Below are 12,385 nucleotides of genomic sequence, written 5' to 3' on the forward strand. Positions count from 1 at the left end.
AGATCCTTCACACTTCTGACGCTTTATATACGTCTGTGAATGTAGGCGACTGATGTTCGTTATTTTAAGCGAGGACGTTGTAGTGTCAATGGCTTAATGTCTTTATTCTGTAGATTGCTAGCCGTACTGAGGTATTGGTTTTTCGGTGATGTTTGCCCGCAGGACGTATACTCGTCTGCAAGAAGAGCTTCCGGAGAAAACCGGTTGGGCAAAAATACAAAAATTGTGGTGATCCCTCCTTCATAGTAACCGGTAGAACACGAAAGTGAAAGGTGCCTTCACAGAAGCAGTTGAATGTTAAAGGAACCTCCTTGTTCGAAGGGTCCGCGAGCCTGACCCCGCCAGGTGAAGTGACGCCGACATGCAAGAACCAAAAAACCGGTTTATACACCACAACAAAACCAAAAATTATATGCACAGAAACAGCAGCTTGAAACACAATGATCATGGGAACAACGCCACAGCGGAGGGGCCTCAATTCACGCGCGTCCCCCGTATACACGAAGGCGCTGGCATCCAGACGCCAACTGTCGCCGCTCGATAGCGCCATGATGCGCTACTTCGCTTCGGCTCTCCTACACGGAAGCACCATCTGAATCAGCCATAGGAAAGTACATAAGGCGCATTCGTAGACCTGCTCACGTCCCTGCTCATTGGGCAGTCGGTAGAGCGAAAGTACCTCCCATATCGACGAGACGGCTCGAGAGGGCGTGGGCTCAAATCCTGGGTTCGCAACGTCAATTCCACTTTTTCTGGCTACGTCACTTCCGTGACAGATATGACGTGACTGAGATCTTGGTGTACCCGCGCATAGGACAATTTCGTTATAAAAAGTGAGTTTGCAAATATCTGCAAAATGGTGCTATTTACTGCATTTTATTTCTCATAATATGCAATTGAAGCCTTTGGTAGTATCTGGGCCATATCTTATCCTTGGAAGAGATTTGGGGACAGGTATTACTTGGGGCTCGACCTCTTTTTCCGCAGTCATAGTCTGGCGGAGCCTGGCGTGGTTGAAACTTGGTCGGTGCTTCCATCTCAAAGGAATTGGGTCCAGGCATTGAGCTTGCTGCTTGACCCTCGTTCTCGGGCAGGTTTGCGCCAGCTTCAGCCTGGTGCCCGAGGTTGCGGCCCCTCAAGCAGGAGGCATTCTCCTTGCTGGGCTGGCTGGAACCCGGAGACATCGACTTCATCCAACAGTCTGCTGGCCGATGGCCCTGCTTGTTACATAACAAGCCGTAAGGCCTCGTCTTAGGATACTCCTGGTCAGAAGGCCTGTCGACTTCAGGCTGCCAGCCCCTCTCGTCTTCTCTGCGTCTTGCCAAGTTGGTGAGACCTTGCGCTTCAAGATAGTGGTCGGTGGTTTCGCCTTCGACTAGCTGGTTCAGGTTTTTGTAGCCCCTCTCCTTGAGAAAAATGGCTAGCTTCTCGTGACAGCTGTTGAAGAATTGCTCAGCCACCATTTTTTCTCGGAGCGCTACGTACGTCTTCTCCGTTTTGGCCAGCTCCTGCCAATTGTTGAAGTGGCCGAGTAGGCGGCCCGCAAACTGATGGCCTGTCTCCGAGTTCTGCGGCTTGGACTCCCGAAACTTGCCCCTGTAGCCCTCCTCGGTGTACCTGAACCTCTGTAGCAGGGTCTGCTTTACTTTAGGGTAATTCATGGCATCATCGGAAGACATGCGACCAACCGCAATGAGCGCTTCACCAGTCAAGCACAGGTGTAGGGACAGCGCCCACTTGTCTGAGGGCCACCCTTGACTGGTTGCCACCCTCCCAAAACGCTGGATATATGCGTCAAGCTCATCTCGATCCTCGTTAAAGGTAGGAATGAACTTGTGAGGGCTGTGGACGCCTTGTGCTGCATTAGGAGCGGGGTCACCTCCCACATCGTTAGAACGCTGCGACCCTTACTGAAGTCGCAGCTTAGGTTCTATCAGGGCCCATTCAGCCTCAATGCAAGCTCTGGTTTCGAACGCTCTCTTCTGGGCTAGTACTGCCGCTTCCTTAGCCGCGTCGCGTTCAGTTGCGCGCTGGTCCCTTTCTTTCGTGCGTTCCTCATCGATCCATTCCTTTAGAGCTGATCCGGATAGTCCTACTTCCTTCCCGACGGACATCAACTTTTCTAGATCCATTCTCGTTTGCCACACCCACTTGCCGGCTTAGTCTCAAGATGGAATTAGAGCACGCAGTCCTGTCGCGGACGCCAGAAATTGTGAGGCGGCGTGTTAAGCAGGCGAGCTTGTGGCCTGCAGAGGAGGATCGACGACAGTTGACGCCGTGGTTTGAGTACAACGAAAAAGCAGGTATTCTTTGGCGGACCCACAAACACTAGAGAAATTCACTAGAAACTTGAACTGTAACAAAATGCCGCACACGCGCAACGCGGAGAAAAAACTAATACACAAGTCCGAAGCACAGTTCTAGCGGAGGGAACAATAGAGGCGATACGCTCACGTTCCAGACTATTCGACGATGGGCGGAATGACGTCGGTGCAACGTGTTGAGCGCTCCCCGTGTACGGTGCTGGTGATCCGAAGACGTGGCGGGACACTTTCTCGGTGCCGCCTTTTGAGACGCGGAGGCCCCAGATTGGAACGCCGATGCCCGCGCTCGTGCCTGACCCCTCAAAGCCTCGCCCGAACATTGGCCCGCAACACGCCTCGAGATCTCGCCAACGGGAATAGGCACCCCGTGTTGCAGCAGAGGAGCCACGGAACAGCTCCCGGGACGCTTCTCGGGGCACAGCGCGAGCACGCTCCTGGCTTGCCCTCCAACCGCCTCCCGAGACGAATCCTTGTTCCCGCTCCTTTAGCGCTGTCTCGTCGCTAGTCACTCCGGCACCCTCCCCTCTTGTGCTTCTTCCCCCCGCGTGGTCCCGCTCGTCGTCGTCTTCCCTTCCTTTGCCGACTCGCCTCCGTCGTCTCCTGGCGCACTCTCGCTGCCCGGGGATGTCAATCATCACAGCCACATATCCGTTAGAAAATACTCTTTGACTAGGCATTCTATTAGGTTTGAAGGGCCGAGGTCGTAATTCTTGCCAAGTAGTTTATTCAATAAAGCTGTTTGGGGCCAATGTCCAGCAGATTGTCTCCGGCGACAGAGCAGTATATATGCCTGGAGCTTCGCGATCGCATGCCGCCTGTCGCCGCTTCTCCGCCGCGCTTACGGGATGACCGCTGCGCAGCTGATAGCGACACATACAGTGTTTTGGCCCTCTTTCGATTTTTTTGCCTCTCGCCGCTCTAAACAACTTGATATGCTGATGTCTGTAAGCAAATAGTCCGTCTAGGGCACTCCAAAAAACAGCTGCGCCATGATAGAGGGTTCGAACACCAACAAGAGCTATCCGGGGACGCGGTACTGCGTGCTTCTTCGCTGCTTTTACGGTCGTCGGGGACGGCAGCAGCATATCACCACTGTTCCCTCGGATATGCAAGGCGCAAGTAAATTCTATTGACGCCTCGTTTAGACCTGATACTGGCAAGTGAGAGGTTGGCTTCGTTTTGCAGTGCGAACAACTAATTCGGTTTTGTTTCGAATATATACATCGTAAAAAATATGATTCGGGGGTGTTATTACCTAATACCTGACAATAAATTGTACATTTAAAGGAATAGAGGCCACGTGAACATGTTAAGTATATTCCGAGTCTGTAGGTCGCTAAATATGCTCCCACTCCCGCCTGATAGCAAGGACCAAGGAGATTTAATGAAACCACCGAAAAATAAAAGCAATATACCTCACCCGGGAATAAAAAAACCAGTGCAGCTACGATATTCTAGATACGTTCGTCTTAACTTAAGCAATGTAGGACTCACTACAGCAACTAGATGCGAAATGCAATAATATTTTCAAGACAGGGAGGGGGGGAGAGGGGCGCGTAACAATAGTTGTGTACAAATGCGGAGCGAAATCAAGAAATTACCGTTTTAGTAATCACCCACACACGCTGCGCGTTCCCTTTTATTTTGGTTTTCGACTTTCACGAACAGTTGATCACTCGGCGGACACATTTTGTGAAGTATTAGGTAAGTTCACGAGGGATAAAAGGTGTCGTTGGAAGACTGTGGTATCTGATAAGGCCCTCTTATTTAACTTTTGTGCTAGATTCTGCTGACTCTCTGAGTCATATGATGATTTTTCGAAGACGCGTTTAGTCGCCGACGTGGATATAAGCGGAGGATATACGTAGCATATGATGACTCTGCGAGGGCTCACCTCGTGACAAGACGACACAGCCGTAAATTGTTTGTGCTGACTCCCGCATGTAATTCTCAAGGCGGCGTTTGATAACGTTAAACATGCCGCCATTCCCTCGCAACTAAATTCTGTCGATTGCGGACTTAGCGACGGGTCGTAGGACTATACTGAAACTGGGAGACCATGCCACAGACCCGATTCTGCTCGACAGCCGCGACACCCCCTCAAGGGGCAGTGATCTCCCACTTTTTTCTTTAACATTTCGCTCATCGGTCTCCCTCCCTTATTGGATAACATTCACGACATCTATCACGGCGTGTATGCATACGATATTACTATCTGGTCGAATACAGGATCCCTAGAGGAGATGGAGGAGCGCCTGCAAACTGCAGCCAACATAGTAAACATTCCGTCAATTCTTGCGACCTCCAGTGTGCTCTACGAAAATCAGAACTCCTTGTTTCTACAAGAAACTCTTCCAGAGGTCACCCACTATCACGATCCACATGGAGCGCCACACCATCATTCCCTTCCCGCATATCAAGATCCTTGGTATGAAATTTCAAGCGCATCGTGCAAACTCCATCCTCGTAAACAGGCTGAAATATACCTCGGACCAGGTTACACACATGATCAGGCGTGTGACCACCAAAACACGGGAAATGCGCGAGGTCAACACCCTTCGTCTCGTAAAAGCATTCACAATCACAAGACAAATTGAAAGGGTGGATGTTATCATTAGGAAGGCCCACAAACAAGCTGTCGGACATTCCGTCACCACGGCGACCCACAAGATAATAAAGATCGGCTTGCACAATACGGCCGACGAGTTCATACAAGCCCATCTTTCGAGCCAAAGATTGAGGCCGGCAGTCACGAGGCCAGGGACGATTCTTCTTTCTCATCTGTGGCTCACATCCCCTCTGTAGCGTCAGACATCTGAAATGACAAATCTCCGCCACATTATGAGAACACAGCTCTGCATTCCGCCACTCCCTCGTAACATGCACCCCGTGCATCACACTGGGCGCAGGAAAGCAAAAGCCAAGACCATCCACACATACTACGGGAAAGAACCCTACACAGCCTATACGACGCGTCTTCGTATCCCCGCATAAGAGCAATGACAGCCCTGTTTGTCCAGCACAATAAGCACGTCAGTACCCTAAACGTACCCGGATACGACCCCTTGCAAGCGGAAGAAGCAGCCATCGCTCTCGCCATAACGCTAACTACAGTCAAAGTAATCATCGCAGATTCGCAGCAAGCGCGCTGTAACATCGCGTGCGGCCGAACTCACCGGACAATCAACCAAGTCATCTGCCACCCTGCACGACACAGCTTCAATATGATCATATTGAGACCCGCCCACTCTGCCGCCCCGGGCAACTAAATCGCCCACCTGTTGGTCGGAGAGTTTTCCCGGCCGCGGCGGCCGCTTTTCTGATGGAGGCGAAAAGCAAAAACGCCCGTGTGTACGAGATTTCGGCACACGATAAAGATCCCCAGGTGGTCAAAATTAATCCGGAGCCCTCCACTACGGCGTGCCTCATCGCCTGCGTTGCGTCGACGCGTTATACCCTACAATCAATCTGGTCGGAGAGTTATCCCACCAAGCCTTGGGAAGCCAGCAGGATAGGCCAACCCCGTTGACTACGTATCACGATATAACTCAACAATATAAATTAGAACGCGTCATCTATTCAGTACCGCATCAACACCGAACGGAAGAGGCGGAACGGCAGCTCCGTGAACTCCAAACGACTACCTTTTTCTAGCTCACGAAGTGCCGTAAATTGCACGTCACCGAATATTCCGCGCAATGCCGCTGCAGTCAAGCCCCCGGGCCGCTCTTTCATATGACAGTGGGCTGAGCTACGCCCCACTACAGTTGCGAAATCCCTCCCTTTCTTGTTACGTACCATCTCCAACTTCAATGATCAGCGCCTGCTGGTGATGAGGGCTGTTGAGGCGGCGAAAGCTGAAGGGGTCTTGGGCTAAGGACAGATCCTCACTGCTTTTAGCAATAATCACGTTTTCCTCCCTCTCTCTCTCTCCCTCCCTCCCCTCTCTCTCTCTCTCTCTCTCTCTCTCTCTCTCGCTCTCTCTCTCACGAAATGGGTCGAACGAGAAGCACAACCCGCGAGACAGGAAACGAAACATGCCAGAGATGCTGAGCTTCACAGGCTAGAGTTAGAACGCAAAGGTCTTAAACGCCAACTACGTCGAGAGGAGAAAAGAGCTAACGCGCCAGACGCTAAGGACAGTCGTGACGGAGGAGCTCGTGGAGCGACTTGTGCAGATTTTATCAGCGCCCATGAGCTTATTTTATTTTCTAACCATAATAGAAACGACTACGACGCTTATATCCAGAGATTTGAGCACGTCTCCTTTGGTCAGTTATCGCCAAAAGGAAAGTGAACAACCAGAATTAGCTCCTGTGTTACTTTTAAAGCCCTGAGCGTAGTCGCTCGCATGTCTCCAGAGGATTCCGTGGGTTGCAAAGAAGTCATGAGCCATTCAGTGCAAAGATTTCGGTACACCTCATAAAAGTACCGAGACACGTTGTGAGGGGCGGTGCCGGAGTAAGGTGAAACTAGTCGCCGGTACACAGCTAGGCTCTCCGGCAACTAGGCTCTCCGGGAGGACTCTGACGTGTCATCTGTCGGCCTCAGCACCACACACTACAAGGCCACCGAAGCAGCACACCACTCTTAGCGCACCGATCCAGCTGACCGACAGGTGCCCACACGTGAGCGCGAACTTTTGAGGGATGGGCTTGTTTGCAGTGACTCTACTAACTAGACTTTTTTTGTCATTTGTGCATTTTGATACCTATATGAGTCGTAAATATATTTTGCTGTTTTCCGTCGTCAACACCCTTCATCCGTCTCTGCCTGGTCGGAATAAATACTTCTCAAAAACAAAATAACTCCAGGTTCGTTCAACCCGTGCTCGGTGATTTTATGATAGCCCATGCCGGCTAAAAAAATGCAGCGTCCATCCCTCAATAGTGGTCTGTTGATCATCGATCTGTCAACAAATTTTATCTGAATAAAGACGGTGATAATTATAACTTGAGCTGAGCTTTTTTCGTTCTACATACGTCGGGCTTCTCCTTGTGGCTATTTGGGCACCCGTAAGGAATTTCGGTATAAACGCAGGTCCCATTTTGGCATGTTCCGGCTTTTCGGTTGTATTCGCTGTTATAACCAAGAGCTGTTACCTGAAAAGTAAAAAAAAAAAAACGTTTAGGCACGTTATTTCAAAGTCATTGGGTCATAAGGAAGGCGCGATGTTCATCCCGGGTATATCAAATTGAAATGGTGGTGGGAAAGTAATGCAAAATTCTTGAATGCATTGACGCCATAAACACAGTTAACAAGCATTTTCCCGAGACAACCTAATGTTACAATATGAGCGGTGGTTATAGTCTCATTATTAGCTGTATTCAAAACATTTATAGCATTTACCACCCTAAAGGAAGGCAGATAATTATGGTGGCCAACGTTTCGTCTTAGCGGTCAAGCATCATTTTCTTACCAGCTTGAGTAAACCTTACTATGTACAGCTCCTTGCGAATCAATTGCGGCCTCAGCAGGTGTAAGACTTCTAAGGATAAAAGAAAAATTTGCTCGCCCCTTTCCCATTCCGTCTCCAATATACCTTCCCTTCTACTCTTACACGTTTCCTCGCAACCCAACCCCTTCCGCTACTTCGCAGTGGAGATAGTGGGAGTCTCCCCGGAACCGCTCTTCTGGCCGTGGTGTGGCTCAGCAGATTTTCCTATTAATTTATCCGTACCCTTGCGTATTCCACATTTTACTTGCCTTTTGTCCCGTTCATTTATTTGAAAAATTTGCTTAGGCCTGTTGAATTTCGGCGGTGCCGCAGGGGCAATTTATTTTTCTCTCTTTACTTAACGCCTCAGAGTAATGTATGTATAGTGTTCCCGTGTTTGCGTTGTGAGTTCCCGTCTTGGTCTCATTATTGCGATAAAAAATTATTACACGCGGAAGTATTTTGCATAAAGCTAGCTTCTCCTCGAAATTTCTTAGCGGGGACCACCGTGAACGACTGTGGACTTCTGGCCCAACTTCTGCTAAGTAAAAACGAAAAGTTGAGCCTGCCTGCCTGCCTGTCTGTCTGTCTGTCGAACTGCTTCCCGACGGGTAAATAGCAGTGAAATAATGCTTTGACACGGACTATATAGAGGCACGAGCATTCCAAACTATTGAAAAAACTATCACAACAGCTCATTCATGTACGTATTCATATACGTAATATATAAACCAAACTATAGGAAGTAAATCGAGAGTACCAGCGTTTCTCTATTAGAGCATTCAGTTTTAAATTCTTTCTACAATAAAAAACAAAAAATTCGCGTTACAATCAGTGTCCAAGAGATAAGAAATAGCGGCAAATAATATAATAAGACATGATGGGGCGTCAGCAATGCAAATGCGGGAAAATTGTGGGGTTTGAAAATCATTCATTTCAACAATTACAGGACACTTTCAAAGCGGGGGAGGAGCCTGAGGGGCAGGACGTGAAGAACAGAGGGAATGACAGGAGCGGCAAACTACTATTGTCATTCTGATAGGTGTGCAAGAATACAAGTATATAAGGGTTCAAGTTCCAAATCATTCTCAGCAATTTGGGCTGTACTTGTAGGACTGATCACTTCGAGCGCTTAGTTCGTCAATTCTAGAAGCATTTCACGAGGCAAAAATATCTGTCTATGTAAATTCCGTTTGTTGAAGAAAAGTTTCCGGAGCACATTACAATGTAAGAGTGATGCTCCCTAGCAGAATTGTGGAGACCACAAGTTCGGCGCATGTCCAGGGTAACTTGGTTGAACGATTTTCAAATCACTCTAGTAGATTGATTGATTGTAGGGTTTAACGCGCCGATGCAACGAAGGCGATGAGACGTGCCGTAGTGGAGGGCTCTGGATTAATTTTGACCACCTGGGGATCTTTAACGTGCGCCGAAATCTCGTACACACGGGCGTTTTTGCTTTTATCCTCCATCAAATCACTCTAGTACTTTATATGACAAAACAGTAGAGAAGTGTTGTGCGTACAAAGTTCGGCATTGGCAATGAATTCGAAGCCGAGCCAGCACACAAAAACAAACTATACCATGATGAGAACGGCATCTAACTTTCAGTTTGTGTCTTTCTTTAGACTACACAATCACAAATGTTTAATATTATAGTGGGAGCGACAAGCGATCGGCATGTCAGTGTCTTATCACGGTGTTCAGCAGCAAAATAGGTGAGAGTACCCGCACGCGCATAGGGCCATAGGCTGTATGAGTGTCGTCTGCTACGCGGTTTCCTTGAGAGTGGTACACCCCGTGCCACTGCATCTGAATGACTTTGTTCACGAGAAACCATGGTTATCAACGCGCATTTGATATGAGCGTGCGCATATCAAATGCGCGTTTGATTTTTCTTCCGGATCACAATCCCAGCGTGAGGATTGCCACTGAAAAAATAAATAAAAGTATAACAGCACCCGTTTTATAGCTGGATTGCTCTTCGCCCGTCGTGCGATATAATGCAATAAATAACAAATCTGATAAAAAAAATTCCCCGCATTTCCCCGAGGGGAAGAATGTGAAAGTGAGAATGCACGAGTTGAATTTGCGCGGTTCAGTAATGTTCGCGAAAGAGAGATCACACACACACACACACAACTACAAAGAAAGAAAGATGTATTTATTCACAGACACCTATTTGTGTTGTCGTTGTACTTGATTGCTACAGCGGATCTCAGCTTTGAAATTTCGTGTCAGTACTCCTTCAAGCGGGTGCATTAGCCCTTCTCACGCCCGATTCTTGGCCAATCCTCCACGTGGGTATGTGCCATGTCAGCGGCCAAACAGCGCGCGCCCATCTCCCCCCGTTGCCAAGGAAGACGAGGAGATTCCTGGCCAATCCCCCACGTGGGTATGTACCATGTCAGCGGCCAGGCAGCGCGCGCCCATCTCCCCCCGTTGCCAAGGAAGACGAGGAGCGCGCGCACCCGCAGCTGTTGCTAGAGAGAGAGAGAGAAAGATATGCAGACGGCGGCGGACGCTTCAGGCTCGCTTAAGAAGTGCATTCGCACTTAAAATAAACACTTTTGCCGCACGCTGTTTGTGCAAAACGACATTGCAAGACTATTAAAACAAAGGGTGCGTTGCCCTGACGCAACCAGCGGAGCACACGACGCTCTGACAAGAGTTGTATGCGCGTGCGCGTACTCTCGCCTATTTTGCCGGTGAACACCATGATAAGGTGCTGACATCCCGATCGGTAGTCGCTCCTACTATATTAATAAAAATTTGGGAGTCTGTCCATACCTTTTTTAGAGAACTATGCAGAAGCAGTTGGGGCAGAAGGGTCACGCTGCTAAGCTTTTGTGTCGTTTTTTCAGAATCATGGCTGCCCATGTTCAAGGCTCAAATGTAGGGATGCCGCGTCACCGGACGGCCCTTCACGTACCAGCATTCTCTTGCCGGGTGGCCACGACTGCCTTCATCGTCGACAGGTAGATCGACTGCGCGGCTAACGTGCAGGCTACGCCTGCGCAGACATCTGCAAGCCTCAAATCGGTACGGATCGAAGTCCCAGGAGAATGAACCCAAGGCTCCCGCTAGCAAGCTAACCCACGCAGAACCCATTTTTGCTTCAATATGGGCTCTGCGTGGGTGTTCTTGCTAGCGGAAGCCTAGGGGTGTTCCTAAACCATCGACCAATTCTCTTGTAATTGCTGAAGCTCATCAACCTCATTTTTCAGAGATGCAAACTCTTGAAACGTCTAGGAATTTCGTTCGAATATCAACCCAGCATGTTGTCATCATCTCTAACAGGGTCTTCTACAAAAAAAAGGTTGTAGAATGCAGAGGGCCCTTGAATGCAATAAAAGCATGTTAGCTATGCATAAGGATTGGCCAGGTGGCTGCGCTAACGTCATATTATAGAGTGTTCTGTGCAGGGTCTATTCCGAAAAGGGACCTGCAGTCGCCACGCAGCAACTGGCACTACCCCGGCTGCACTCACGTCTACACCGATGGTTCTTGCCTTGTAAACTTTTCTACGTCTGCATTTCTGATACGGACACTGCATTAAGAACACAAAATTAGGCTGTCTTATTACACTTCGTCAAATACGCCGGAACTTTATGCTGTTCTGCTGGTACTGCGGTTCATCTACAGTGTGGCACTTCCCCAAAACTGCTTGGTCCTTTCCTACTCCGAAGCAGTGCTAGCCCCTGTGAAACACACCAGCAGCGGCTTTAATGATCCTTAAGTACACGAAACTTTCAAAGCATTCACTAGAGCCTCTGAGGTGTACCGTATTGTTTTTCAATGGATTCCAGGTCCCTGTAATATTTCCGGCAACGCAGCGGCAGATGCGGCAGCTCGCCAAGCACGTTAATTTGCAACCAGACCGCTTGCATTCTAGACTTGCAACATCTAGTAACGAGAGCTTGTCACAGCCTTTGTAAAACTAGGTGGTTTGCGGAACAGTCACAAAGCACAAAGCATTTTGAGTTTGAGTACATTTGAGCATTTTGAGTTTGAGAACAGTCACAAAGCACAAAGCATTTTGAGTTTGAGTACATTTTGAGTTTGAGTACATATTGAGTTTTCAGTACATTTTGAGTTCTGAGTACATATGAGTTTTGAATCCATTTTGAGTTTGAGTACAGATGAGTAGCCTAGCAGGCAGCTATGGTTGGCTGTTAAGTTTCATGCGTCACTGTGGGCTCGGAATTTAGGTTACCTGCGGATACGGCACCAATCGCGATCTGCATGACCGGTTGGGAGGGAAAGGGTGTTTGATTTTTTTTAGTTTCGTGTTGATGTTTCATGGCCATAAGCACTTGCTGTAGAGCTAATTTTCGCGGCTGGGCGCGTGAGTGATAATTGACGGGTGAGGTCATAAAAAAGGGTTGTCTTAACTTTTCCTCCTGGCGGATCCACTAAGAGGGTGGGAAAGGGTTGCGGGAAAGCACACGGCGGCGCTGGCGTGCTGGTTGTTCGCCTGCTACTGTTAACGGCTTGATATGCTACGGGTCACAGAGGAAGAGGTGAGAGCTGGGGGGAAATTGGGGCGGGGGCTGTCCTTTCTGCTGTTTCAAATGAATTAGCTGAATTGACTTGGCAGCGAGCGCCCCTTAAGACAGAATAA

General features: G+C 48.9%; 1 long non-coding RNA gene across 1 annotated transcript in view; it reads right to left on the bottom strand.

Moving 5' to 3' along the window:
- Positions 1–12,385, bottom strand: part of LOC144144086 (uncharacterized) — a 53,775-nt gene that overhangs the window by 35,132 nt on the left and 6,258 nt on the right. Inside the window, exon 2 of the long non-coding RNA XR_013317149.1 lies at positions 7,307–7,426. This is a non-coding gene — a long non-coding RNA (uncharacterized LOC144144086). The remainder of the gene's footprint in view (positions 1–7,306; positions 7,427–12,385) is intronic.

This window comes from Haemaphysalis longicornis, unplaced genomic scaffold, assembly GCF_048455015.1.
Source record: "Haemaphysalis longicornis isolate Haplotype H1 unplaced genomic scaffold, Haemaphysalis longicornis Haplotype H1 scaffold_60, whole genome shotgun sequence".
Classification (NCBI taxonomy): Eukaryota; Metazoa; Arthropoda; class Arachnida; order Ixodida; family Ixodidae; genus Haemaphysalis; species Haemaphysalis longicornis.